This window comes from Dromaius novaehollandiae, chromosome 9 (assembly GCF_036370855.1).
Source record: "Dromaius novaehollandiae isolate bDroNov1 chromosome 9, bDroNov1.hap1, whole genome shotgun sequence".
Taxonomy (NCBI): Eukaryota; Metazoa; Chordata; class Aves; order Casuariiformes; family Dromaiidae; genus Dromaius; species Dromaius novaehollandiae.
The window spans coordinates 23,729,093-23,752,418 of record NC_088106.1 but is presented as its reverse complement, the minus strand read 5'-3'; the positions used below and the strand labels follow the sequence as shown (position 1 = coordinate 23,752,418).

At 44.4% G+C, this 23,326-nt stretch overlaps 1 protein-coding gene across 1 annotated transcript in view; it reads right to left on the bottom strand.

Moving 5' to 3' along the window:
• Positions 1 to 22,319, bottom strand: part of SPSB4 (splA/ryanodine receptor domain and SOCS box containing 4) — a 96,292-nt gene extending 73,973 nt beyond the window's left edge. Inside the window, exon 1 of the mRNA XM_026109783.2 lies at positions 21,885 to 22,319. The gene's annotated coding sequence lies outside the window, so the exon portion shown is untranslated. The remainder of the gene's footprint in view (positions 1 to 21,884) is intronic.
• Between the last annotated feature and the right edge of the window lie 1,007 nt (positions 22,320 to 23,326).

The following is a 23,326-nucleotide window of genomic DNA, read 5'->3' as shown; positions in this document are numbered from 1 at the left end:
TTGGAGAGTAAGTGAAACGGTGTTTGTGTTATATCAAAGCTTTCATTACAAAAAAAGAAAAAAGAAAAATCTGTATGACAGTTAAGTTACCATATAAAGATGCTATTTTTCTGGTAGAAAGGCAGAGTGCCCTCCCAGGCATGTTTATGTGCACACGTGTGTGTAAAACAACAACTTTTTCGCACCTAATTTTCATCTTTAAAGTGAAATTTAAACAGGAGCCTCAAAACCCTCATATCACGCTCGCAGAACGATTCAGAATGACTCGCAGGAATTCCTTCTCACGGAAGGAGTACCACAACTTGAAAATTACCCTTGGTGAGATTAGCTTGAAAGAGCCTCCCTTCCTTCCTTCCAAACCATGTAACGAGAACCTGAAAGTTTACACAGTAGTTGTATTTTACTCGATGCTTGCCATTTCCACTATTGCAGAAGCACTCACAACTGAAATGCTAATGCTGTTTCAGAAGTATGACGACAGATTTGGCCCACTGAAGCATGTCCAGTACTTTAATCCACACCAATAAGTCTGGGGAGACATTACCAAATAATTTAATGATATACTGCAGCATTTTTCCAAAAAACTTTGTATGGACACAGGACTGAACAATAATGCAAAATCTTGTAATTACTGATGCATCAAAAATCATAAAAGTTTCCAATTAGTGGTACAACTCAAAAGGTCCCTTTCACCAAATAATTTCTCCTACCAACTGTAACATACTACTCTTCCGCCTTTTAGTTCTGTATGCTGAGATAGTTGTTCTTAAGCTTCTGCTAGAAAGCCAAACAGAGCCATACTTATTTCATTCAATTATCAGTGGACTTGAACAAGTGAACCAGAAAAAGCCTTCAACACTTAATCATTTATACTACAGCAGTACCTGTATAACCCCTTACTGGCTGCGCTCCAACAGCTCTGATTTGTGGTCGTTTAGCATGGCTCACATGAAAACTTCTTTATATGAGGAGGCACTGAAGGGTGCAAGCATGACTTCTACTCACAGCACACGCAACCTTAACGGGAGCTCCTCAGGCAGCGACTCTTGCAGACAGTCCTTCTGCTCGCTCACAACAGCCCCTTTGGTTGCTTGGAGGACCAACCTGTCTCAAAGCCAAAATCATTACTCCCTTTCCTTGTCTGCATCCTGTCCATCTACACCAAGCAGAGAGCAGAGGCCACCTCCGAAGAGGAGCCACAAGGAGCGGCGGCAGAGGCAGTGCCTCGTCCTGCTGTCCTCTCAGGAGCCGCTGTTGGAGGAGCCCAGCGGGCTGCTGTCTTCATCAGCACACGTCACCTCCCTGCTGCCGAGGGCAATGTCACACCTCCAACGCAGGAGAGGAGGAAACCTCTCTCACACCACCCCATCACTGTCCAGGCCACCGGGCAGCTCCCCCTGCGCAGCCAGGGCACACCAGGGAAAGCCAAGCATGCTCCTCACAACGGGAAAGGGAGTTTCTATCAATTTATCTGATAACAGTACTCCCAATTGGCTTCCTGTCTGCAGCACTGGAAAGGCTAGATCACATAGGATTAGGAGAAGCTGCAGATGGAGTTAAAAGGAGAGAAGATTATGCCTTTCAGATTAGCTCTACTTGATGCATTTACAGAAATATTTGGTTATAAAACCTTCTCACCATCTCCTGAACTTACAGGAACTCACCAAAGCATAGCACCATGATTCAACCCCTGTGACTTTTTGTCATCTTATGCTACTTAGTGAAACAGTTCATTACCTGTATCTTCTCACAGTTAAAGTCAGTAACAAATACCAGGAACATCATACCTGGATGTACAAATATTCTGAAGATTAAAGGAACTATGCATTTTCACTGTATAATTTTGCTTTAAACATTTTTGCAATGCTTCTCCAGTAATTTCAAACCACCACAGCATTTAGAAAATCAGAAAAATACTTCAATACAGCTTAATACACATAACTTCTCCATTACATCTGTTCAGAGACTACAACTGAAACAGCAAATTGAATCAGCAAACTGAAACAACAAATCAGTTATTCCTGGGATGAAACATATTTGAGGGTGGTGAGAAGCAGTACTTTCCTAGGAAGAGAAAAAGGACCATGTCAGTACAGTCCTTTAGCAACTGGAAGTCTATGGTTGAGAAGACTACTAGTTTCTGTAACCTAAATTATTTCTGTCTCATAGTTTCACATTCATGCCACATTTTGTCAGGATATGATGATTATGTTAGAATACTGTACAAGAACAAGCCAACTCCAAACAGGAAAAGCGTGTCAACTCCACTTAGCAACGTCCTCATGCAGACTGCCAAAATATTTAGGGAAGTTATTCACAATAAAAACAGAAATTATGCTTGCCGAGATACCACTTCATTGTCAGTAAATAGGGTGCGTTTTTTAACAACTCAGTATAATGGCACCAGCAGAAGGTCAACAACCAGCAGATCAAAGAAACAAGCTTTCTACAAACTAAAGGGAAATGCAACTGCAAACGCTCAAAATAGATTACCATGAACTAGACATGCACAAAACCTGAAAAACACATATGAGAAATTACACCACAGAAATGCAATTCAAAACTACAGTAAGAACATGCTGAGACTTAGGTTAATTCTACTAACTTGACACTTACTTAAATAAGTGAAAAGACGACAGATGAGGCCAAGGTAACGGTACTGATTAATGAAATCATCCACTGGAAGAAACAGGGAAGGTGACCACTGTCTACAAGCATTCCAAACTTAGATTACGGCCGTAATTATTATAGTTATTACATATAAATTATAATCATATAAAAAAGATTACACAGCAATTCCCAGTCTTTTCGCTCCTGAGCCTAGTTGGGTTCCCTTTCCTGCAACCTCACTGCCACCTCCTCTTTTTGCCTGCAAACGCTGGTGTTGCCGCCAGGAACAGGGGCTCCTGACCGATACGAGAGTCACAACAGAAGCTCCCAAACTCCCAGGTCTGCACCACACGCGCACACGTCCTTCATGCCCCGGCTCCTTGAACACAACCGACGGCAAGTCGTTGAGTAGTCCGAAACTACCCCAGTTAAAAATGTCTCTAGTGGAGGAATACGCAGAGGAAACACAGGTCCCGCTGTGGTGCGCAAGTTGATGCAGAAGGTTTTATAAGTTTAAGAACAAGGAGCTGTAACTCCACCCAGAGAATGTACAGGCACGAGGCCCAGTGTCTATCAACTACGCTCCCGGTGTGCAAACAGCTATGTAACTATGACAACACTGTTTTGAGGGTGACAATGAATTAAGCATATTCTTGGCACCCTAAAAAGATTGGCCAGCTTGGTTTTAACTGTGTTGGACACCAGGATCTACAGTTGATTTATCACATATTTTGAACAATGTTGGCTTCCTTCGTCAAACTGGGAATACACAGTAATGCAACCAGCCAAGAACACTTGGATACTCTAAACTACCCTGTGCTCCAAATCAAGTTTTATGCCGCATGCACACTTAGCAAACGACATTTAACATGTGGGATGAACACTGCAGCACAAAGTCATGACTTCCGCAATTCCTAAAGGAATGCGAATCATGAAAATCCCAAGGACATTCCTCCATAAAGGCTAACTTGTTCTATAATGCTACAAAAATGTAGTTATTTCAAAATTCAAGATAAGCACATGAATTTAAGCTTGTTATTAAAATAGACCATGTATTTAGCTGGTTGGAATTAGAATAATCTGAAATACCACACCATATGTACCAAAGTCAGAAGGTAATTTAGTCATATGAGGAGGAATTCTGAAAGAATCTTGAGTAGCTACGAATAGCATTATACGTGTATTTTTAAGTACATCCATCTACTGTACTTTGTAACTGATTTGGGGGTTTCTGTTTGTTTTTAAGCCTTCTGTGTATCTGCGTGTGTTTCTGGAAATTGAACCTCTGGTACTGAAAGTTTGTTTTTGATGTAAACACATACTTTCTGAAGAAACATGGAAGCTGACAAGCAACACTTCCATTCTATAAAGAGATTTTTTTTGCATATTGCCTTCTCAGTTAGAAAACAGCTATGTAATTTGAAAAACAAATATGGTAAAATACAATACAGCAAAAAATGACTATTTTTTACTATTCACGTACTTTAAAACAACAACAACAACAACATTCACTTTGAAAATTACTGAACGGCAACAATGACATTCTTTTCAGGGTATTTAACAGCAATAAGCATGCGACTCCACAATTACCATAAGCTCAGCAATGTTCAGGCTGCTACAGCTTTCCCCCGCTGCCCGTTCATCCTGCCCCTCTTGGCTTGCAGCCACCTGCATTCCAAGGGCCTTGTCATGAGGCTGGCTCAGAAAAGTAAAGGGGGTAAAGACTAGTATTTTATTTTGCCAGGTAATTTTCAGGTGGATAAGCCCTTTGATCTGGCACATCATGTAGTCATGTGAATATATGCTCTAGCACAAGGAAAGAAAGAGGAGGGGAAAAAAAGTCTGAAAGCTGGGACCATCCATTTAAGCAGCAGCCCAGACCGTCAGGTGAACTTCCATGGTGACTCCCAGCTGCCCTAAGGGGCACAGCCGAACCGTACATCTAAGTTCAGTATAGGCAGGAGCATCTATCAAAGGGGGTCTTTTCCCTGGGTTCGCTCATCCCCGATCTGAAATGATGTCCCTTTTCCCCCCTCATGGCACACATCTAGCAATTCTGCAACGGCACAGCACATCAGTTCAGCAAATTTATCTCATCTCCATTACGCCAAGGAGACATTTAGTCTTCGGGGCAATACGCTTGTTTGGGGGTTTTTTGAAGTTATTCCTGACCACTATTTCCTTCAATGCAGGCATCAAGCATATGTGCATCACTTTTTTTTCCCCTTCTGATTCTGGATTTTTTCAGAGACAGCACACTTGATCTAAATATATATATCCAAAATTACATAGGCAATGGCTTCATTTTCGTTTCAGAAAAATGAAGCTGAAATCTATTATTCTGTCCCCATCCATCACAAAATGCGTGCAGCACAGAAATAGTCCCTTTTCCATAACAGAACTGGCAATACCCATTTCTTCACTGCAATTTTAGCAACACTGTGTGACAAACGCCAATTCAAATTCCAGAGTCTTCCGGGGGGTTTTTTCTCCCCATTTCACTGTCTTTCTGAAATAACTGGGAAGTAAACTTGCAACTTCCTCACCCTTCAGCAAGAAACCAGGCATGTTTCATCCCTCGAGCAGCCCTCTACCATGGTAAGCACCTTCCTTTCTTTTCTTGCTGAAGCAGCCATTTTGAACATTCAAGTGTCAGGGTTACATTAAAAAAGCAAATTCGCATATGAAAAGGCTTAACACCAAATTGAGAATTATGTTTTCAGCTCCACTTCATATTTTACACAATGATTTGCCATTTTAGATTTTTACTCAGCCATATTTCACCAAAATAAATAAATATTGATAGGTATCATTGGAACACATGAGATTTTAAGCTGAAAGAATAATTAAGTTTCAAGATCTCAATTGCTCTCCAGTGACTATTACTCTTCACCAGCTTAACACTATTTTAGGCCATTTATTTTATGTTTTGTAGAATACTTCTACAGCTTTGTAGAAGATCAATACCTCTAAAATCTCCGTTTCAGAACAGAAAACTCATTCAGCTATGACCACTGATCTGGTTGAATACATTCCAACTATTTCTTTCGCTGCAATGTACAGTGAAGCCAGCTGATTTTTAAAAATGCAAGTTAGAAAGTCTCACATAGGAAAGAGACAACTACTGGAAAGCATCATTCCTCAGTCGAGCCAGATGCAAATCTCAGAGGACATGCAAAAGATGATCCCTGTGTAGACAGGGCAGAGGTCCAGAGACAGAAAATAATCAGATAAACAAGAGCTCCTCTAACTTCATGCAACATGCTTCAGTAGAACTTCATTGCAATTGCAAAAACTCTAACAACATCTTCCAGTGAAAGTCTGGCCTGTTAGCTCAGGGTGCTGCCACAGTATTATATGTATTGATGTTTTCCAGGCCTGATGATACTGTCCCTAGAAAACCAAGTGTAGACTTAGGCTTCCTCATAACTTGCACAGACTCATGATGAGGATGGGAGTAAGAAGGAACATCCACAACAGCAGCTCTTCTTAGTTAATCATGGGGCTCCTGGAGACTCACCAGACTCTGTAAGAGACGGCTCCATTCTCACAGTGCTTCTCTGTATGTTTTACAGTCACTGGATGAGTCAAGTCCTTCGCCTTTACACCCTTCATAAAAAGAAATTCACTAATGGTTTAAAATTTGCAATGCTCTTGGAATGGCCAGAATACTTCTGCCTTTTTGCTTTGTTTTTTAAGTCTCGTGCTGTTTAATTCTCCACTGAACCGAAGCAGCAGCATACAAGCAATACCTGTCAGACCCTCTCACCGTTGGTGGGCCAGAAGCAAACACATCTGACGCAGCAGCTGAAGGCAGCTCATTAGCGACAGCTCCTGATCTGACCTGGATGGCTTTAATACTTCCAACAGCGCTGCCGAACTCCAGTGACAAAAACATATTGTGCCTCTGGGCAAACACAACAGCCACCAGTTGAAGCCACCCACCCTCCTGTGGTGCGCTGAACGGCTGATGCGGCAGCGATGCCCACGAACGGCTGGCCCAGGCGAACCGCTGGCGATCTGTCAGACGGGAGCCACAGCCGCGCTCCAGCCTCAGGCCCGGCTCTCGGTTTGGGGCTGTCGGAAAGGGGGAGGGCAGGCTTGGAGGGAACCCAGCCATTGTACTTGCACAAACATGCAGGAGATGAATACACAAGAACAAGTTCAACTCTGAACAAAAGCATATTCTTTTGTTTAATAGGAAAATAGCCTTACACAATCACACCATCTGCAGCCCTCTCAACCTTGTCCCCTTAACTGTTTCAGTCAGTAGCCATCAATGGCCAAACCTGACAGAACGGCGGTGGCTCACATAACTACATTCGTACAAAGCTGGCAGCTGGGGAGACCATGAACATCTCAGAAGTGACCAAATTGAGGATTAGGTTGGAGTGCGAGCTCACGTCTTACTACACACCAAGGAATCCAGAAGAGAACAAGCTCATTTAAGTGTTGTAGCAGCACTCAAAGCACCCTAAAGACTTCAAGTCTAATTAGCTGCAAGGCACAAATCCAGGAAACAATGCTTCGTTAGTCCTGCTGCTCCTGGAATGACTTGTTTCACAGAACAGAAGTAAACAGACTTGGTGCTTCTCAAGGAAGTACCATCACAAACGCAGATATGTGGGCAGGTTCGTATTTCCCAGGTGAGGTGGCAAGTCAAGTTACATACAGCTTTAGAGCGCTAACAAAAAGGCAAAACAACTTCCTCTTAAATGTTTTCACAAAAAAAAAAAAAAAAAAAAAAAGCCCAACACATATTTAAGCAACAGCAGCGAACTTCATCTTTCTGTCTCAAACACACACCTCTGCTGCAGTCCATCTGTCAGCAGAGAACAACTGCAGAGGCAAATGGGAAAGGAGGAGAAAATAACAGCCTGGAACAAGCAGCCTGAGTGCTAAGCAACTAAATCAATCTTTTTCTTATCCACATAAAAGGTTTTATATTTTAAAGAGTAGTATTTTCATTTGTGTTTGCTATTAGTTTAGGAAACGGAGCATTTAATAATGCAGGAAAGGCTGGAAAAGGCCACAGAGATTTAACGAGTTAAAGATTTACTGCCAGTTTGTTCCCCACAACAGGGTTGAAGAATCCAGACTAGATCTTTTAGTGGTAAAGGCCAAGCAAAATGTTACTTTCTCTCTGGATCTTCCATTTTGCTAGAGCAAGGAGAAAGGCTTTTTCAAACAACTACCATCCTACAGAGAGAAAATTTATCCCTATTACTCAGACTCCATTCCCAGTGCTAAAATCAAGGGGCCTCCAACTAGGAAAAGCCATGGTGAAAGGAGCTGTTACTTTGAGGAGCATTTACATCTCTTGTACTACCGACCTAATAGTGTACATCCTAAAAGGGTTTCACGTTACAAGCACCAACACTTCCAGATATTTCTGACCACGGGAAAGGAGTTAAATAATAACACACACGCACACAAAACCACACCAGCCTAGAATGCTTAACAGAGGTATGGATACAACAAAGTCTGCTTTGTACCTAGAGGAGTCTTAACACAGAATATTATCTATATGTAGGTTAAAAAAAAAAGCATTTATTTCAACAGTGGAACTTGGAAGGGTTTAGTTTTCAAGCATTCTTGAGAACTGACGTACTTTTCCCCACAGATGTTGTGCACACACTCACATTACTACTGGAATCATGGGATCAAGACCAGTTGGGTACCTTCATATTTGTCATTAACTCTCAATCTGTTACAGTTTACAGTGGAAGCAGATTAAGAGCAGAAGAACCAAATTTGAAGAAAAGTAATTTACATGGTATGGATGTTAAATGGAGTGTTAAAATCCAGAATTTTATGAATACTTCTAATTACCTGAAAAATCTCTCTCATGAACAGCTATCTTCCCTCACAATGAGGGGATGAGTGGAAAAATAGATGTTTTCAGTTCCCCTGCATATCTTCCCCAGCACAGATTCATGGCAGAGGACTCACCGCTACAACCCCGGTTTCTTCTACAGTCTCCCTGTCCCTCCATCCTCTCCTCTCACTTCACGCCACATTGTCAGCTTTTTAAACGCCAGGAAGCCCCTCTCTTGAGGGCTCTGGGAAGCCACGTGTGCCTTGCTTATCAGGAAGCCTTACTGATGGACATCAATCTGCCTGGATATTAGGACAGAACTGTTCATAAAAGGCTTAAAAATCCAGAAAGACAACTGTAATTAGGCAAGATTGTTTTACAAAAGCTGACCATCTTTCACTAGTCATTCAGACACTAGTTGCTAAACCAAACTGAAAAACTAAAAGAAATGAAACCAAACAGCCCTATAACAGAAGGAAAGACTTCATTTGTCTGTCTTTTGGGGTTTTCTTCTTCCTCTCTTCAGGTGTTAAGGCTTTGGCTCTCCTGCCTTCAGGGTTCCCCTTCCACTTGGTTCTCTTGACCTCGCTCCAGAGGCCTCACCATTACAATTAATCTCCAGTGGACGCTGCTTCTATTTTCTCCACAGGCAATGGCCCAGTCCAATTCCTGAAAGGCCACTTCTTTCCAATTTATAAAATCAGCTGCAAATATTAATCAGACTCCACAGGTGGGATTCACCTGACTAAATTTAGACTCTGCAATGTAGATGAGCTCATCATTGGGATAAAATTAAGGCCCATAAATGCCCATTTTTCAATTAACATAAAATGAATCTTGCCTAAAGTTAGAGAGGAGAAAGAAGAGGACGAAATTCATGTCATACATCCCCAAAACCATTTGTTCCCCTCATAATCTGCATAGAGAAAGGAGAAGAAACTAAGGCACATATGACGAACACAGACAATATTCTGATTTTCTTCCCATGCTCAAGTATCATTTTAAGAAGTTTAGCTCTGACTCCAGAGCATGGGCTTTTGAGAACAGCACAGCTGACCTGGCATTGCTGGAATGCGAAAGAGCACAGAAGCACGCTCAGCCACCACCTTTCACCAGGTAGCAGTTCAACCCCAATCTACAGGCTCATCAGTAATTATCAGAACAATAGGCCGTGTCTTTTGATTAGCACAGTATAATCAAGGGGAGGAGGAAAAAAGGTAGTACTAGCACCAAGGTCTTCGCCAAAACTCTTGTGAGAGAAAAAATTATAACAGATTTATAAACACAGATCTCAATTTTGGAAGTTACTGCATGGATTCAGTGACAACCTGTGTGATACACTGCAACTTCTAATATTGCAAAAATACCTCTTTTTATTCAGAAAACCATTCAAAATAATCTGTGGCCATTTCCCTGTAGAACTGGGGCACAGTCCTGCTGGATAGGCAAGCAAGCATCAGATGGAATGACCTATAACCTGCAACTCAAAAATCTGTTGTGCCAGCAACCGAAAACATGAGAAAACAGTCATTGTGAGTGCCAGGCTACCAAAATACCCACAAATTAATCCTAGATCTGTACTGCAGTGGTTACTGAAGGGTAATAAGGGTTTCCTAGCCTATGTAACCTGTAGGTTACACAGAAGCTGGATCTACCTCAGGCTGCTTTGCCAGGGGCTACTCCAGCATGTCCTTACTAGAAAGGGAGAAGACCCCTGTGAGGAAAGCAGAGAGGGACCTACAGTGAGCCCTGTGCTACCATCCAACTTCCTGAACTTGCCTACTGTGAAGATAAACCCTTTGGGTAGGAAAGAGGATGTACCAGGTTACTTTGTAAGGACATTAGGAAAACCAGGAAATTTGGTTATATTCCAAAGTGGTCCCTGAGAGTGATTCCCTTGTTTGGGATTCCACTGCCTTAATAGTAGGATAGGAAGAACAGAAGAGCAGCTGCTTCACTGGCAATTGCAGGAGGAAAAGTGCTTGGTGAACTGTGCCACAACTGCAGCCACCCAAAAGCAACGAGAAAACGCGCCTTCAAATGCTGTAACTGGAACACAGTACTGACAGCTTTCTTCATGAAAGAATCCCATGCATAAAACCTTCTCAGTCTCTGCTTTGACTACAGTCTATCCTAGGTACACTAGCTACCTGGTTCAGGTACCAGCAGGTAGGATTCAGAGCTCACCAGGTGCTGCAAAACCCATCTGAGAAGCAGAGTAAAAGGCAAAGAGAAAAACCAGCATGCTCTTCTCTGTTGAGGGAGAACTTACAATGATGTAAGCAGTGGGAACTTTCAATATCAATAAATAAAATAAGATAGTCTGTCCCCACTGAACTGCACTGCACAGAAGTCACTATGATTTATGACTTCTGCCTAGATCCAATTGCAAATAATAAAAAAAATCTCTCTCTGTGCCTCTCATACTAAGCATATACCATCTCTTGCCTGCGCAAGACACAAGAACAAGCAAGCCTGCTTTACATGGACAAAATATTAACAGAATTAATTCCTAAGGCTGTGGGAAAACACTGTATAGGAGAACTTCGAAATACCAAATTCTGCTCATTTAAGCTAAGCTGCTTAATCAAGTTAATTGAAGGAATCAAGAAAGCATCTGCAGAAGAACACATTCATCAACCAGTCTCTCGCCATTCCCGATCCTGCGTTACTTTTTTCTGGGTGGAAGTTCCCATTCTGGCACAGTACCATCTATCATCAGCCATCGCGCCGATTACCATCCATTAGTTCTGTTTAGTACAGACATGAAATTGAAATGTACTTTTGTTATTTATTTACAAACTGTTAATGTACTGGACACAAAGCAACTATATAATGCTTTGTGTTAACAATGGAAGTGTAGCTGAATATTAGAGTTACAAATTAAAAATGACCAATCATAAGTAATCATAACCTTTCTTCACAAACAATTGTTTACTGAATTTTGCTTTGGTAAGATGAACATGACATACATCTCTTAAAAAAGGCAATTGATTAGTACATGGTGAGGAACAGATAAGAACCTACAAGAATGACAAGTTCTAAGTATCAGTCACATAAATACAAAACTCAATTAAAATGTCATTTACAAAAGACATGGGGAATAGAGCTAAAATTCTTATAAAATAATGATTTTTTCCCCTCAGCTATTAAGGCAGAGTTATTAAAATGAAAGATAATCCTCTATTTCAAAAACTAATTATTGCTTACAATTGTTTTTTTGTATCATAAAGGACATAAACGCAAGACCTGCATTCTACTAGGAAGGCCATCAGCCCACAGATCTACACGATAATACAGTAACTGCTAGAATTTTCCTTTACTGTTGTATTTATAAGATAAATTGTCAAGCTCAGCTTTGGTTCTAGCATACTGCATTTCTTACCCTTTGGAGTAACAAATACAAAACACTGTGGAAGCACTATATGCAAGTATTCAGACCAAAAAAGTACAAGCAGAATATCCCTTGTGAAGGCTACTAAGGTGGGAACTCCACAATAAGAGTTATATTAAAATGCCAATTATGTCTAGGTGTAAGGACATCCAAAGGCAGCATCGCATGCAGATTTTTTGCAATGGGCATAAGCAGATGCACAGTTTGGATGCTCAAATGAATTAAGTGCCTAAGCTTTCTACACTGTCACTAGAGCTCCAGAAGAAGATCTGAAGAACTAAGCTGTTTGCTAAACTGACCACTACGCTGCCTACCTTACTTAGATAGCTAAATTAGATGCCAGACTAAGGCAGTTTATTTCCCACTGCCTCCAACACCCAGCATGAAAAAAACAAACAAACAAACAAAAAAAACCCACACCCTTCCACACTAATTCATTTTCTCCATACATTTGCAGCGGCAGGAGCGAGCCTCTGCGCACTGGAGGAACCACCGTAGCACAACACAACACACTGGCAGTCAAACCAGAACCCTCCGGCTGCAGGGAAAAAAAAAAGCCATAGTCTCCCCCCACCAGTCAGTGCTCACCACCAGTGATGTTTCTTCTCAACTTTGGGCCTTGTTCCTCCAAGTTTCAAGCCATTTTACCAAAAGAAAAACAACAACAACAAACCCTAGAAATAAAGGGAAAGAGCTGGCTTCTACATTCGTTCAGACCTCCTGCTCAAATGCCCTCTCCTAGCAGGATGTGGATGGAGTGCAGCAGTAAAAGCTAGATGAGTCATTCTCGCGTCCCAGGAACGGTGATATATTTCAGCTTGAATTTTTTCCCTTTGGCATTTTCTTCCACCAGTCAAATTGCAATGGCCTGACACGGCTGCATTTTTTTCCTTCTTTCGTACTACCGTTCAACACTGCCAGAAAGAGGGGCCTGCAAGTAAACTTGCTTCTTGTTACTAGGTCTAAGGGTGGCAAATGCAAGGCAGTGATAGGTGTTGCCGATGGCTCGGTGAAAAAAATTGTGACATGAAAGACCACTGTATCCCTAGAGGTCAGCTCAAGGCAGCAGCCTGGGGCAGGGTCCCCGGGCCACGGCTGCTCAGCAGCGGGTCCGCGCAAGGGAAGGCAGGCAGCCCGCCCCCCCGGCGCTGCTGCCTCCTCGCAGGAGCTCGTCACACCAAGCAGCTCGCAGCAACTCCGGTAGTTTCACTCGTGCACCTTGCCTGCGAAATGGATTTGCACTACTTATTTAGTCTGTTACATCCACACTTTACAGTACATGGCTATGAAAAAGTTACCACACGGGTGAAACCCTGTTCCCTTCCTTCTCTCTACCTACATATTTTGCTTCAAATATCATTAACACAAATTGGGGGGGGAAAAAAAAAAAAAAAAAAAAAAAAACCTTAAGAATGACCTGTATACGTCTCAGGTCTCATGCTCATGCTTAATAAATCTTGTTATATTTAAACCTCAGAGGGTAAGACGCAATATATGCTAAAACAAATCCTTCCTGAGCAGATGTTCACATCTTGGTAGATGGCCATTCCACTTACGGCACAGGTTTCAGTCCACACAGGTCATCCACAAAGCACGGGCAGGATCTTCTAGGCCTCTGAGAATAGTGAGGTCAGCACTGACCAAAGTACAAAGGAACTTCTTTATTTGATATTATGATCATTTTTAATAATCAGCAGCTTCTATGCACTATTTGTTTTTGAATAGGAAAGATGACACAAAAAACATACCTTTTATCTTGCAACATCAAAAACACAGATTATATAAATATCTGGTGAGTGATCAGTACAGTAGAAATGAGAATATCACAATAGCATTTCCCAGATGTTAACAACATCAGAGACTGACCATGCTGAATCCCGCCAACACGCTAAGAGCTGGTACGACCCAGGTGTAACACTGCCACGCACCACTGCGCTCAGCACGCGGGGGGGACGACAGCGGTGCTTCTCTTTTCTACGCTTTGATGCGTCATAAACTTTACTTCAAGCAAATTCTGTTATCTCTGACACGCTTGACAAGGATTTTCAACAACAAAGGGGAAACTACTGTTTTGGTTTAAGCCACATGGTAACGTATGAAAGCAAGATGAGGTAACCGCACGCCGAACGCGAGCACCTAGGCTTCCCGGGGGGCCCCAGCCCCACGGCAAGCCCAGAGCTACCAAGCGCCGCAGAGAGGTGCCGCGCTGAAGAACGCAAGGAAGCCATCAACACTGAGAAAGACTCCGATAAAATACCGCAACTCTTTCCCCAAATATCCACCCCCTATACACAAGACGCCTTGCCCACAGAATCCAAGGCAATAGTTACAACAAACAGAACTTAATTTATCAGAGCAGACGCAGCATAAGCACACGCACAAGGGGCCAGCTACTGCTGCTTCTCCCCGCCAACGCTGAAGCTGCAAGCCTGCTCACGTGAACCGGCTGGAGCCCCCAAGCATTGCTACTGCCTCGAGAAGTGTTCAGCACATTCTAATACCGCAAAATCGGGTCCTAAATTTAAGCCCAGGCAGACTGTGATGATAAACTTTAGTGAAAAGATACTCAGTTCTCCACGCAAATGTATCACACTGAAGTCTGAAAAAATATCTATAAGTGAATCTTTTTACAGGCTAAGTAGGAATAAGCATTGAAGATAATGAAACGAATGAGGAATTTTAATGTTTCTTTTTTTAGCTCAACTAAGAGTCTCTCTCAGCCAGAAAAGTAAATAATCCCTAACACCGAAATGATGCCATATATACTAGATTTCAATATTAACTCTTAAATCCCCCATTAACTGTATCGATTTTTGAGATCATTTCTAATTTAAGCCTGGAATTCTCATAAATGAAGTCAAATATAAGAATATTTTTACAGATACACTGCAAAATTATATGTAATTACATTACAGAGCAAGGAATACTAGCAGAAACAAATGAATATTTGAACTTAACTCACTTTAAAGGAACCATTTGCTTAAAAACAATTACAATGATATTGGTGCCAAACATGTGACAACATTTGATTAAGAAGATAACAGAGCTTATTCTGGAAATGCAGTTTAAAAAGAAAAAGCATCAATACAGGGCCCTGCATTATTCTGTATGTCCAAGCTCCACTTACAGTAATTCTCAAACCAAGAAATCTTTTATAATTTGGTAAATAACTTATAAAAATCAGTAGATTCAAAACTCTCTTTATCCCACGCTCAATGCGACTACTTTATAGCCTATGCATAGGTTGGATGGCCAGTGTTCGCTAACCTGTGAGGTAACACAGCAGTCACTGCTAAAACTGTGCATTTATTGTTTATCTGTTTGTGTAGCTTTTATTTTAAGATATTTTCTTTAACTATGAAAGGAACTCAAAGTTTCAGTCTCTAATGATAACATGGGCCTACTTTCTCCCAGGCCAAACTCTGGCATTCCTTGGTCAAGCTGCTTTCAGGCCGGCCAGCAGCTTTTTGGGAATTCTGCTCTCTACAGATTCATGAAGAGCCACTGGAAGACAGCATCCTTCAATTCAGAAACACTTGAATTTTTTGAATGGATTACATTTTTAGGTTCATTCAGGAAAGAAAAAGTTCAGAATTAGGAAGGATGACTCTCACTGAAGGAGCACTACATCAGGGCTAAAAATGAATATAAAATAACAAAAAGCACACATTTTGCCAGAGAACACGAGACACACATGTTAATTTAAGCACACAGATCATCTGTCCTTTCCTAACAGTTTTTTCACGACTCCCAACAGGAAAGAAGAAACATCTCAAAAATGACACCCAGTGTTTTCATGCTTTCAAACGCTCTGTTTCTATGGCAGGTACACAAACATTGCCAGATCTCTTTATTAATCAAAAATGCCACGATAGCATGCAATTTGCTCACATGAATAAAACAATTTTGTCAAATTTAAGGTAAGCATGTGTGTTTAGCTTAAGTAGAATCATATTACAGATTGTATCAGTCTGCACGGTTTGTAACTTTGTCAATCAGCTGCAGATTAATCTAAATACCAACCTAGTGAAACGTGTATTAAATTACGCTTTCAATTAGTCTTGTAGCTTAGTCTAGCCTAACTAGACTAATTGTCTCGTGTTTAATTTGTCTTTATTCACATTTACAAAGCTTCAGCCAAGTTCTCATAAAATCAGCTAAATACAGTTAGAAAATACTGATGAACTAGTAGTAATGTTTCTTAATTTCCTTTCCATTACATTTTTAAATAGTTTTAAAGAGGAAAAAAACCCCATCTAGATCATTGCTATCCCTACAGTTACCATGCAAGGAATTCTGTGGACTGCACATTCTCAGTATAAAATACACAGCCAACGTAAATACTTTATGCAGTAGAAGTTTCCTAAATGATGATGTCCAATATCCATCACCAAAACTGCATCCCTCCACTGGAAGGAATTTATTTCTGCATTTATTGAAGAAGAAAAAGAGGAGAAGTGGCTAAAATTAAACAACAATTGATTCTCTAAACCTCCTGGCAGTTTTGAAAAATCCCACCTTTTTCCGCAGGTCTAAAACTACGCGAGTGCTCTCAAATAATTAACTATCCCTTGAAAGAGCAATTCCAAACTAACACACTGATTTTTAAATATTCAAGAAACTCCACTTTTAATGAAGGCTACTGAATTAAAAAGAAATGGTAATGACACTGCTCAGACTAATGCATATTGCCATCTAATCACAAGGTGGGGGGGGGGGGGGGGAATCACATGGAGTTGCTGCTGCTAGCGGTAAAAGGAGCTTGAACTGTATGTAGCTACCAGCCCCACATTTCCCCCCTCACAGAGATCTTTGCTGTATTCAGGCACCAAGCAGGAAAACTGGAGAAGAAATACAAAAATAAAATGCAAGTTCTCTCTCCACTTCTCATTTATAACCTTTTACTGAAGACTAAAGATAGAAGAGATCTGGTTTTTTTAGTCTACCTCTAGTAGGTACAGCAGCTGCCCCCCGCAAGGAGAAGTTCAGCAGGCAGCGCGATTACGGTCCAGACCTCGCCCAGATGCCACGGCATGCACCCAGCTCTGCAGGAATGAAATCCCCATTCTTTTGACAAGACAACATAGAGGTGGGGAATCTTATTTCTCCCTTAAAATCACTTTGCAAATCTTCTTCGGGAGCTATCAACACTGAAAGAGTTGACCCAGTCTAACAAGCACACAAGTACATTCTAGATTTTGGTGACAGGGTAAAAGAGGAGAGGCAATATTAGAACTAGCTTTTGGAAATACATATGTTTAAGTGAAGAAAGCAAACTCTGCTAAAGAGTTTTCTGTGTGAAAGAATTAGCTATGCCACCAGCTCAAAGATGGATTTCATGCTTTGCCAAGCTTTGCACCGCACACCAAAGCTCCCCGGTCACGCCAGCCTCTGGCAAATCCTCAAAGGTAGAGTTGCTAAGTCACCCACACTTCACAGGCAACACCAGAGAATCAGTCACCTGACATTTGCACCCATACTGCAAGTATGGGCAGGATTAGTCTATGATCTCCAACCCAAAGAGCCAGGCAATAAGCAGAGAGAAGCAAAAATACTTGTACAAAATACTGCTCAGCATTGGTGTAAGTTCAAGTGACTTTACTACGAACAGATTTAGGTCAGAGCTGAGAACTTGTGATAAATCCCACGTGTTTAGTCTAGGCACTTTATTTCTTACTATAGGCAGAAATCAGCTATAAGCTCCCATGTGCTTTTTTGCCATGGACAAAACACAACTCATGTTAAACTCATGTTAAATTTCTTATTTCAATTGTTACACAAATTCGGAGCTGCACTGCATCTGCCTCTGAGACAGATGAGAGCATCCCTTTAACAAATGACACCTACCCCCCAAATTGTGCGTACGCGTGTGTGTGAATTTAAATAGCCCAGCAGCCTTTGCTACTCTTCTTTTGGTCCAAAAGGAGCCAAAGGAGGGACGGAAGTACAGGATCCCACTTCAGAAACATGCCAGGCGCTGCAGACCTCAGAACATAAATCCTGTTTTTCCTTGCTTTTGTTACAGGATCTTCAGTTGTCTTTTGGTGCCTTTGCTGAGAGTGCTTGAGCTCGACTCGCCCCTCCCTGTGGGCATGCCCAGTTCTTGATAGCGCAGCGTAGCTAAAATGATAGCTGTAAGGTTTTAATCAAATATTGCTGGCAAAATTCCAACTCTAGCTCTCAGCTTGAAGTCACAGCACCCTCCGAGCACGGCTCCCTGTTACGCAGCACAGCCCCCTAAACATAAGCCTTGTTTCCCCACTATCCTTTTCGGTGCGTTTTTCTACTCTGCCACCTAGACTGTCAGAGCACCCTGGGTTTTTTCTAAGCTTCACTTTAAAATTAAATCCCTCTAGGGCAAGGATTTTTTCTTGAGTAGTGGATGCTACTGATTATGCTGTCAGCTCTCTGCAAAAAACAATTTAATCACTATAAAAATCTAAAAGACTAAGGGCTACAGAGCAATACGAGGGCACAAAGCAAAACAAGGGGATTCCCTGACATCATACTCTAGTATGACGACACCATCCTAAATGGGATTCAGAGAGCTCCCAGGCACCAATCCCATTTCGACTACTACTGCCACCCTAGAGAGAGTACATGTCAAGTACGCAGATGTCTTCAAGCAACAGCACCACTGACAGTTTAACCAAATAACTTTCTTAAAGTAAATGACAACAGCTGATTGTTGGTTATTAGTAAATTCTGGATTCAGCCCCGGTGGAGTAGTGCTCCCCAGTATACTCGTAGGATGCGGTCAATCAACTGTACGAGTGATCCATGTGCATCTTTCCAAAGCAAAAACACAAACAAATAATAAATCCAACCTCCCCCAAGCAAACAAGCAAAACCCCCCAGAACGAGCATAAGCTGCAGAAAGTAAGAAAAAGTTTGACGGCACAAACTACAGCTTCCAAGAAATGCACCATGCACTAACACCTGACCCCACAGCATAAGAGTCTATCAGCTGAGTTATGAGTAGCCCAAATTGTATTTTAAAGAGGCAGGTCAAGACATCCCAGAAGGATGCGTGTGCTGCAGGAAATGACACAGAACCCCGAGCATATATACAGTCACATGAGAAGTAAGTGGGGGCGAAGCAGCTATCTGATCTGGCAAGTTTCAATCCATAGCAAATGTTTATTTTCAAACAATAAGTCTAACAACAGTAAATTACAGAAATATAAGGAAATATCTGCAACCTTACAATAAGTTTTGATGGAAAAAACCCCGTTAATCTCCCATTGGGCAGCCTTAACCATTGCCTCTATCACAGAAAGTGGATCTATATTGGCTTAATAAATACTTTAAGACCCCAGGACAACATGTGTGGCCTGCATTTCCATTAGCCTCAAGTTGTGTACTTTATTAATGTAGCTCAGCGAGACTAAACTAAGTTAGCTGTGTCAATCTAAACAGAGCTCTGCCAGCGTGGCCTCTTTCGCAGCCCAGCAGACGTGAGTCAAGGTTTGCTTCCTGCCCCGCAGGACCAAGCCCAGCATCCCACAGCGTCCCAGCCACCACTGCCCTCTCCGGCGACTTTCTTTGCCTGTAAGCCAGCACTTCCGAAGTCCAGCAAAATTTGTCAAACCGCTATCCTGGAAAACCTGGTAAAATGAAAATACTCCTAGAATTCCTTTATATTTACTTTCTATTAAGAAGAACAGTGCACTTATCCTCACAGGCGGAGGGAGGAGACGGAAGTGAACAGGAGCACGGTGCTACGCTACCACTCTTCGAGCTGGGATTTACAGTGCCTACGCGCACCCTGAAAGCCTCAACTGCTCCGCAGTGACGTTGCAACAGTGCAAAGAGATGCAAGTACAGGACGTCAGGGCAGCAGCGGTGAGCGTGCAAGCAGGCCAAAGAGACAGAGACAACCAACACGCAGCATGACTTACAGAACCTGCTGAAGATGTCCCTCCAGCCTCCTTCTCAGCTGGGAAGGATCACCAAGACAGGACAGCTGTGTATTTAACATGATGTTGCTAATCACTTTAATCAAGTATCTTTTAACAACAAACATCTCAGAAAACCACACTCTGCCTCCCTCTGCAATTGCTGTCCCCATGCCTCAAGCGTGCAAGCAAAAAGGCTCCTCCAAGGTAAGTCACCGGCTGTCTGAATGGAAAAGCAGCTCAAAGTAACCATCGCACCGAGTCCTGTCGTATGGCACCAATTCCTCTGTGAAAAGCATTTTTCATCCCCACAAACAGAGGACAGTTACCCATCCGCAGAAGAGGGGCAAACAGTAATTATGAAGGAAAATGAGACAAAAATAGCTTAGTCGATTTTTCTTGGTACACGGAAAATCCCTTACAATAAGTTTACACGGCAACAACGAAGCCTGACAAGTTAATGAGCTGCTGCCTGTGGAGTCGCAGGAGAGATGGCCCGGCGTCCAGAAATTCCTGTGCTACACAAAACACAAGTCATAAAGATGAATGCGATTTGTTCAAACCAAAAAAATCAGCTGTTGCGGTCCCCTCAGGGAGCAAGGCACCTGACTGGTACTTCTATACACAAACAAAACACAACACCCTCAGAGGCTGCTTGCAGAGACGTAGCATCGCTTTGTTACAGCAAAGCGTGCAGCCTGCCGAGCGGCAAGCCTGGCCTTACGGAGCTGGCTGAACGTTTGCAAAGACAAACGCAGGCCGGGGAGCACGCCGGTACCGGGCCCGCAGCGTGGCAGCGAGGCGAACGGGGGTTCTCCAAGCAGAGCGGTGCCAGCTCGCCCTTTTAGAGCAACACCGGCAGGAGGGCCTCAGCAAGGCACGGCGCCGTCAAGTTTTATAATCCTCGTGACGCAGGGAAGTACCAGCCCTGCCTTCAGCCCTGGCAGAGACACGGTGGCACGGGGCGGTCGTCCAAGGTCACCCCGAACCAGCGGCAAGGCACGGAGGCGCGTTAGCTACGAAAAAGCACACTTGCGTTTCCAGTGCTGGTCATAAAACTTGTGTGTGTTGTTAAGGGAACGCACAGCATCTGGCATTATTCTGTCAGCAGCACCAAATAAATCTAATGGCAATTTGATATTCACGTCCCTGACAGACTGCTTTAGTTACAGCAGCAACATTAAAAATGTAGCATCCTTTGAAATACGCTGCACGAGTCAGCCACAAGTTTCAGCCACAGCACGAAGAGCAGCCCCGGGGGGGGGCGTTTTCCTCCCCCGGGAATACGCTCTTCCCCAGCGCGGTGAGAGGTTATCAGGGACCGTGTCTGCCACCAAAGGCAAACTGAAATTTTGTACTGAAATTATCAGTTGCGCCTGAAGCGCCGAAGGGCCGCAGCCCATCTCAGACTAGCGGCTGCAGGAGCAGCTGGGCACGGCTCCGCACGGGATGCTGCGCTCTCCCCGCCCGCACGCTGCAAACACGGGAGGCGGAGGCGCTGCCGGCGGCGCCCGGGTGCCGCTCCTGCCTCCCCCCGCCGCCGCCTCCGCGCAGCGAGCCGGACGGCGGGACGCGCTTCCCGGCCCGTCGCCTTGCGGGAGCAGCGACGCGAGGGCGGACGGAGCCAGCGGCCGCACGAGGAGGTCTCAGAAGTAACGAGGGGGCAAACTCGGTCAATACCTTTCTTTGTGGAAATTCAAGCCTGGCACACAAATTCGGGCTTCGCTGCTGGCAGAGGTGCAGCCTCCCTCTTTCTTGCCTTTGCCAAGAAGATAGTTCAGCGTTTCAGCTCTGCCTAAACAGTTGAACTGAGGACTCTTCCTGCCGCCTGGAAAAGCGTCAGCTCAACGCTGAAATATCAGCTTGTGGCACTCGGGAGGCAGGGGGCTGCTTTCACCAGCATGAAGTCAAATAAACTCAGTTTACAAAAGACTTTAGCTATTTAACATCTAAAATTACTTTTTCTTTGCAGCTCAGGAAAGTAATTTCTATTTTAAAAGACTTCGTTTAAAAAGAAGAAAAGCAGAACGTTTCAGAAGTGCGTTTCTTTCAATGTTAGCTTCAAAACCAGCTCTGTTTAAAAAAACCCTCCTCTCTCCACACTTTTTGTGCAACAAAACGCAAAACTGCCGTGAACAGAGGAACCCACCCGCCGCAAACTTACCATAAAAAGCACCGCAGCGAATCCGCCGAGCCGGTACGCGCCGAGGGAGAGGATCCGGGGAGCAGAGGCGAACCGCGAGTAAACAAACTCACCAACAAAAGTAGCGGTGCCTGCGCGCAGCGCCGCTCCGGGCACCGCGCCGGCCGCGGCACCCCAGCCCAGGCGGCCGCTGCCCCGGGAGGCGGCACCGGAGCCGCGGCGCGGCGCGGGGGAGGCGCGGCGCGGAGCTAGCGCGGAGCGTGGCCGAGCGCGGCGCCGCCCGGGCCGCCGCCCGCCGCCTCGTCGCGCGAGGGCCGGCGCAGCTGGGACGCGCGGCGGCGGCGGCGAGCGCGGTGCCCCCTCGCGAAAGCCGATCCCGCTGATCTCATCGCCGCGGGTTGCTAATCCAATGGCCGGGGAATTAACAACAGATGGCGACGCCCCTTCCCCCGCGGCCGCGGGCTGCGCGCCCCCGCGCCGCCCGGGCGAGCCCCGCGCCGGCAGCCGGCCCCCGCCGCCCGCCGCCCGCCGCCGCAGCCGCTCTGCCCCGCTGCGCGCCGCCGCCGCCGCCGGGCAGCTGCGCGGCGCTCGGCGGCCGCGGCCCCTGCTGCGCCGGGGGCGGCTCGGCCCCGCGGGGAGGCGCGGGCGGCGGCGCGGGGGGCCTTGGCAGCCCGGCAGCGGGAGGGCGCCCGGCGGCGCGCAGGCGGCGCAGGGCAGCGCGGCCGCCGCCCGTGGCCGCGGCCCCCCGCCTCGTCCCGGGGCCGCGCGGGCCGCCGCACCTCTGCTCGCCGCACCGCGCCGGCAGCGCCGCCGGCCTGAGGCTGGGCCACGCGCGCCCAGGCAGGAGCCCAGCTCTGCCCGCTACTGCCTCGTGAGTACCGCTGAAGAGCGCCCTGGAACCCAGTGTTTTCCCGTCCTAGTCGTCTCCGGCTCTAAGTCCCCCGTCACCAGGAGCCGCAGCAGAGCTCTACACGGGGGTTGCGTGTTCCCTCTCTCCCACGCAGTGCTCGGTTCGGCGCTTGAGACGTTAACATCAGATCCTGCTTCTCCCGCTACCTAACTAGAAACTCAAAACTAGATTTATGGCAGGGATGGAACCGGTGAAGATTAACCTCTCACGCAGACTTTAACGCACTCCTCAAAGTTAACATAAAGAACTGTCTCTTGTAGGATAAGATAATCCAAACATATAGATTTGGACAACTTACCCTTTTTCCCATTAGTATTTTTCCCCAAGATCTGCTCTTCTATCTACGCTTCATACTTTTGGGGATGAAGAGGGCAAGAAAAAAACCAATTTTTTAAACTCTTTCACAGTGATATTTACTCCTACATTCCTTTTATTTCTTGTACTGAAATCTTCAGAGAGACTTTCAGCAAGTTCAAAGAGATAAAGCAGCCGAGATAAATACTCATGTTTAAACCGTAAAGATTAGAGAGAGGGGATTCTCCTGTTTCTTAGA